This window comes from Petaurus breviceps, unplaced genomic scaffold, assembly GCF_028583685.1.
Source record: "Petaurus breviceps papuanus isolate PSGF00001 unplaced genomic scaffold, PetGlider_PUasm1.0 38, whole genome shotgun sequence".
NCBI lineage: Eukaryota > Metazoa > Chordata > Mammalia > Diprotodontia > Petauridae > Petaurus > Petaurus breviceps.
Genome location: NW_027186304.1, coordinates 37,081,747 through 37,088,547, shown reverse-complemented (window position 1 = coordinate 37,088,547; position 6,801 = coordinate 37,081,747). Strand labels below are relative to the sequence as shown.

Genomic DNA, 6,801 nt, shown 5'->3' with positions numbered 1-6,801 from the left:
GCTGTCTTATTAATTTTTTTGGAAAGAAAAACACCAGAGGGCTTATTTTCAGGGGAGGGCTTATGTTGTCCTGCCTCAGCTCTCCTCCGCGGCACTGCTCTCAATGGCGCCAGCAAGCAAATCACTGGGGAAGAACAGGATGACGCGCTCACTGCTACAGCTCTGATTGGATGCAGCTCGGAGCACGGCCTGCGTTTCACCGGGAGGAGGGGGGGAACGGTGCATACAAAGGGTACCGTAATGTAGCGTGTAGCGCAGGGGATCACCTTCACTACAGTAGCAATCTCAATAGGGCTTATTTTTGGGGGAGGGCTTATTTTAGAGGAATCTTACACAGTAAGGGGAGGGCTTATTTTCGGGATAGGTCTTATTATCGGGGAAACACGGTATTTAAATGCAAGAGATTGTTATTTTTAGGACAGATTATAATTTTCTTTGAGATACATCTAAATTTGTTTTAAAATTATTTAGCTTCATATTGAAAGGCTGTATAGTAGTTCTATTAATTTTGAATACATATTTCTTCTTTAATAGGACAAATATCTGAACACTTCAGAAAGGTAGTTCTATAAAAATATTTCATAAACTTGGGAGAAAATAGCATTTGTTCAAAATAATAATTTCTAGATTCAGGCCATTTGTTTCTAAACCTATAAAATTCTAGCCCTTGAGTACACATTTAGTTTAGCAAGAGATGCTTTGATTTAAATCTTACTTGGGAACATGAAAAAGAGACTTGGATATTTTTTTCAGTTACACATTTGTTGAAGTCAAATTTAATGATATTTACAAAGTATTTGCTTGTAATTACCTTCTAACCATTATATAGACAAAGCACTCAGGCATATAATAAGTCAGTTAATTGGTGAGCACTTATTAAGCTCTTATTATGTTCCCTGTACTAAGGCTGTACTATGGCTTTGTACTATGCTCTGGTAGTACAAAGACAAAAGTAAAATGAAACATCCTCTGTCCTCAAGAACCTTATATTTCCACAGCGAAACAACAATATGAACACACACACAGACAAATTATATGCAAAACACAAATAAAATAGATAAGGGGGAAGGACTAGGGATTGGAGGAAATCTGAAAGAGACTTATTTAAATGGTGGTACTTGAGCTATTTTGAAGGAAATCAGAGATTCTAGGAGGCGGAGATGAAAGAATCCACTACAGCCAGTGTGGTCATTGAGATAGAAGATGGAACTTGAGAATAATGGCAAGAAGGACAATCTGGCTGAAACATAAAATGTGTGCAAGGGAATAATGTGTAATAATGCTGTAAAGATAAAAGGTGGTTAAGTTTTGACTGCTTTAAGTGTCAGAGGAATTTATATCATTGGTTGTTCTTCCTTTGTTTTCAAAGAGGACCAGTGACATCACAGGGTGATGTCTTGACTTGCTCATGTATTGGATTTAAGCGAGGCAAAATTGCACAAAGTCATCATCCTCATTTTCTCTTCCAGTGATCAAAGTCCAGTGGCAAGACAAAACTCAAGATGACTGGTGATGCGGTGGATGACCTTGGCATCTTCAATGTCTGACCAAACTCTAAGTACTGTACAACATGCTCCTTCAACTGCCTTCATGACTATTGGAATAAATTATTCTCATCCCCTCATTTTGCCTGCAAGAAGACTTCACATGCTTGGGCTAGACATCCCTCTACCTCACCAGTGGGTTTGAAGCTAGTCAGTTACCCTCCAGCTGATTTAGCCCATCTGTTGAGATAGTTTTACTGGAGTGTGGCCACATGCATGCTATAGAGAGCTGCTGGAATTTATTGAGTAAGGATTGATATGGCCAGAATTGTGCATTAGGAAAACCACTTTGCTGGCTGTTTAGAGAAAGGATTGGAATAAGGAGAGACCTGAGGCAGGAAGACCAACTAGAAAGAGATGGTGAGGACCTGCACTAAGGATTGGGAATAGAGGAAAAAGAATGTATGCAAATGATGTTGTAGAAGTAGAAATGACAAGAATTAACAACTGATTGTTTATGTGGGATGAGTGAGAGTAAGGAGTTAAGGATGACCTTATTGACCTGCCTTAGTAAAAAAAGAGTTTGCTCACCCAGGAGTTCTTTATACTAAGGACATCACAGGTCCATTCCCTGTCCCTGTCCCTGCTCTAATGAGGGCAGACAAATGAGTCTTCCTTTCCATTGCCCCCTGATCTTCAGAACAGATGTCTCACTTCAAATGGCCCAAGGTCTCACAGATTATAGGATACTCACCTATTTTCTCCCATTACATAAGCAAGAAAAATGATAGCAGCAGATAGACTTTGCTGGTGTGGCAAAGTCTTATGGCATTAGACATTTAGATTAGGAAAAGTAAAGACCCTGAGGAGGTTAACTGAAGACATCATAAAAAGGAACTGGGAGGCCAAGGAAGTATGTAATAGTAGAAAGTACCTTCAACCTAGAGTGAGATGACATAGGTTTCCATCCAGACTCTGCTACTTACCAGTTAACTCTGTGTCCTTGGCAAGTCTCATGATCTCTCTGAGCTTCAATTTTCTTATATTTGCAATGGAGACTCTCTAGTATTTTTATAGTGTTCTTTTGAAGATCAATTGAGGATAATGAAGCTATTCAAGCTGGGGCAGCTAGGTGGCACAGTGGATACAGTGCCTATAGTAAGAAAGACCTGAGTTCAAATTTGGCTTCAGACACTTACTAGCTGTGTGACCTTAGGCTTAACCCTGTTGGTCTCAGTTTCCTCATCTATAAAATGAGCTGAAGAAGGAAATGGTAAACTACTCCAGTATCTTTGCCAAGAAAATCCTAAGTGGGATCAAGAAGAGCTGGACACAACTGAAAAATGATTCAACAACAATAACAATAGGTATGCATGCTATATAATTGTAAAGCGCTGTATTTTAAATATAATTTTTACCAGAGCAATGGAAACAAAATAGCAGATGTAACTATGAGCTGATAACAAGCTGGTTCACTATCTTAGGAAGTGCAATGAACATAACATAACAATAACTCTTTTATATATATATCCTCAATGACAATCTTACGTTAGACTGCTAATATAAGAGTTAGTATGGGGAGCAAAGAGGAAACCCTCTAAGGACTTGCTTGATAGTGTTGAGAAAATATTGGATTGTAAATTGAAGTCTTGAGTTCCAAGACTAGTTTTGCAGTCCTCAGTTTCTTTATATGTAAAATGGAGATAATCATATTTGCACTACATCCTTTATAATACTGTTGGGAAAGAAGTACTTTGTAAACTATGGAGCATTATCTAAGTCAGAGTCATTATTTCCTCATCTATAAAATAAGGGTAATGAAGTAATATTGAATGGTAATATTGAATGAAGTAATATTGAATGCAAATAATGAAGTAATATTTTCATTGAATGGATTTTTTTTTTTTTGCTAACTGAATCCACCAGTTCATTTGGCATTTTGTAGATAAAACATAATGTCTTTTGAGGTGTTCGTTTCTCAAAACTCACATGTAGAATTTGGAGACTAAAAGGTAACCAAAAGTTTCCTCCCCAGAAATGGAAGTATCTCACACCTAAACAACATGTTCATTTTTCAGACCTTACAAATGAGATCTCTTTGTTGTCTCTTTAATAGTAGAGAACATCCTTTTCATACAGGGAGGACAAGAGTTATTTAATGCTCTTCAATTTGAGTCAAGGTCCTGCCAAGATATACTAAAGGTAGCTGTTCCCTTCACATCTAGACATCTTAGCTTGAATACTACATGTTGTAGAATTTCAGATTCTTAGATCAATACATAAATCATTAAATATATTCAATCCTCTTTCATATAAATGGATAGAGGGGAAAAGAACTCTACCATTTACTAAATCAAAATAAAGTAAGGGATGGTAACTGTTAGTTTACTGAATTGTGACAATATCCACTAAACAAACTGACTGCTATAAAAGAGAAGAGGGATGAGTTTTAACTATAATATAGTTGACAGAAAGATTCATTTTTTTTAATCTAAAGAGTTTTTCAGACCTAACAGGCATGACAAAACCTGTCTTCATTCCTTTCTATTCAGCTCAGCAAGTGCTTTTGAGTTCTAATAGTTAATCAGTTACCAGATTCCACAGCCTTTGTTTTTCACACTCTTTAATTTTTCTAACTAGGAACAACTCTTCTTCTAGGTGTTCTTATGATTCACAAGTAAACCAACATTTTTTTCTTCCGTAAGCATTTTTTGAAATTATTGCTATGATAACTTGGATTTAATAGGGGCATATCCATGCATAAGTCCTGTGGACACACTTATAGTTACATATCTTTTTCAGAGAAATGGATAGCTTTTTAAGGTTAAACATTAAATGTTGAATATTAATGAAGTTCTCTTCAGAGCAATTAAAATGACAGCTCTGTAAAATTATAGCAAAAACCAAAAAGTCCATTCTATACCAGATAGCCTTAATTTAAACTAATCAACAAATAGGTATAAGATCTAGTATTTTTGTAATAAAAATGTTACTATTTAGCCTGCTTAAATTTAAGGAAAAATTTAGTACATTATATCAAACACTATGTTTAAGTATAATTTCAAAAGCTTTTTTTCAGAATGCATAGAAAATAGAGAAATATAGAAAATAAATTAACTTACCCTTCAGTTTTTATTTAGAAAATTTCTGCTCTTGGTCAAGGGTAGAGAATGCTTTACTGACTTTCCCTGAAGCTATAAACTTCAAACAAAAAATCAGTAGAGGAAGCCACCACTCTGGACCACACTAGAGAATGCTAAGAAACTGCTCCTGTGCACAGGAGGTCTCTGCATCTAAGATCTATTCAGCTTGCAATGGATAACCTAATATGCCTTTCATTTAACTGGCTGGGCAGGTTTCTACAGTCTGTGGAACATGGACTCATACCAGAATTTGTTGGCATAACAGGCCAGTCAAACTGGTTCTTCAGTAGACCCGGAACCTGTTCAACCAGTCTGCATCAAAGGCTAGCCCAACATGCTGCAGCGGCTCAGCTCAGCTTCATAGATGGTGAATTATTCACGCCTCCCAGTCCACTCCCAACAAACTCCTCAGCTAGAATGTTGTAGCCTCCGGCAAAATAATTCACCCAGAGTAGAAGGAAGGAGTGGGAGAGATAGAGCTGTGTCAAGTACAGCAATATCCCATTGTTGTAAACTTCTTTTATTTTAGTTAAAGCAAGTAGTCTACAGCTTCTGGGGTAGAAGACATTTGAAAATAGTCTACACCTTCCAGGTGATGGAGTCCCCAGAAATAGGACTGCAAAACTGAGAGAGAAAAGAAACATTCAGTAAAATGAATAACTATTAATTCCCTGCCTTCATCCTTGTCCCTCATATGTCATGTTTGGTTTTAGCCCAGCTTTGTAGGGAGAGATTTGGACTGGGCTTTAGGGACTCTGAGAGATCTGGGCCAGTCCAAGAGCCTTCATTTGTTCGTCTTCTTCCTCTTAGCTGGCTTCTATTTGGGTTCCTTGGTGATAGGAATTCCAAATCAAAGCAACCCCCCTCGCCACCCCCCATTAGATATGAGAAAACCCAAATCTACTTAATTCCTAAAGTCTCCAGTATTCAGATGGCCTAGAAGCAGAAATGGAGTTCCAAGTGATCAACCATTTGCATATATGTGTAATCTTCATTGTCTTCTCACACGGCCTCCATGTCCTATCAAATCCATACTGGCAAAAATTTTTGCATATTAGGCAAGAATTTAAAGCTTAAAACTGCACAGAAATTTTTGGGACACCATATGTGTAGTGGTGGTGGGTGTCATCCTATGTATGCCGCAGGATATATAAAAACTATATAAAACACATATAGAATGCCTCAGAAATGTTCACTACCTGGTGGCCACCTTTCTGATGATGAGCCTCTGAAAATTTAGTTGGGTTGAAAATTACCAAGGCTACCTATGTGAACAGACCCTGTTTGCCAGACCCCTACTTAAAGCTGTCCCAGCTTGACTGTTAGACTATGTTTCCTGCTAGCATAGCTGGCAAGAATCCCTCTAGGTCTGAGGTTCTTAATCATTTTTGTGTCGGGAACCCTGATGTCAGACCAGGGAAGATAGGGGTGTGCTGGAGCTTAATTAAACTGGGGGAGAGAACTGATTTTTAAATTTTGAGTGTGAGCATTTACACCTCAAAAATTAGGACTTAATTGTTTTGTTGATTTTTAAATTTTAAAAAAGTGAAAGAAATGTTAATAATGATGATGAAACTTAAGTTTTTTTAAAATATTCTTCCCTACCCTAGGTGGCTATTAAAAATTTACCAAAGGGACGGCTAGGTGGCACAGTGAATAGAGCACCAGCCCTGGAGTCAGGAGGACCTGAGTTCAAATCTGGCCTCAGACACTTAACACAAAAACTAGCCGTGTGACCTTGGGCAAGTCACTTAACCCCAATTGCCCTGCCTTCCCCCCTCCAAAAAGCAAAAAACAAAACAAACAAACATTTACCAGCATACCCCTGCCTATGGACTGTTTTTCAGTGCATGAAATAAAATACATAGGATTACAAAACAAACCACTATATTGAAATGTAGTTATCAATTTTTTTTTAAATTCATAGACTCCACATTAATAACCTCTACTCTAGGTCATCTTCATAATTAGGCATTTCATTAGTGGAAGGTTCATAGGGGTCTAACTAGAGAATGGTCCCTCTGCAAGGAGAACTTGATGTATAAACCTCATCTTCACTCACCAGCTCCATATGTTTTGGTGTCTGTGACTTAAAATAAAACAATAACCACTAGGGAGGGGGTTCATAGTGAGGTGACTGTCCTAGAAGGGTTTCTGGGTTGATGTATGTTTCA

At 37.6% G+C, this 6,801-nt stretch overlaps 1 protein-coding gene and 1 long non-coding RNA gene across 6 annotated transcripts in view; one reads left to right on the top strand and one right to left on the bottom strand.

Moving 5' to 3' along the window:
* The window catches only part of LOC138170446 (uncharacterized), a 21,131-nt gene extending 19,535 nt beyond the window's left edge, over nt 1-1,596 (top strand). The window contains exon 3 of the long non-coding RNA XR_011170628.1: nt 1,470-1,596. This is a non-coding gene — a long non-coding RNA (uncharacterized lncRNA). The remainder of the gene's footprint in view (nt 1-1,469) is intronic.
* Nucleotides 1-4,859, bottom strand: part of RBBP8 (RB binding protein 8, endonuclease) — a 120,564-nt gene extending 115,705 nt beyond the window's left edge. For 2 of the 5 annotated variants that reach the window (XM_069099769.1, XM_069099773.1), the window contains exon 1: nt 4,607-4,859. The gene's annotated coding sequence lies outside the window, so the exon portion shown is untranslated. Of the gene's footprint in view, nt 1-2,470; nt 2,638-2,683; nt 2,821-4,606 lie in introns of all 5 variants that reach the window. The other 3 variants (XM_069099772.1, XM_069099771.1, XM_069099775.1) reach the window with 3 other exon arrangements.
* Between the last annotated feature and the right edge of the window lie 1,942 nt (nt 4,860-6,801).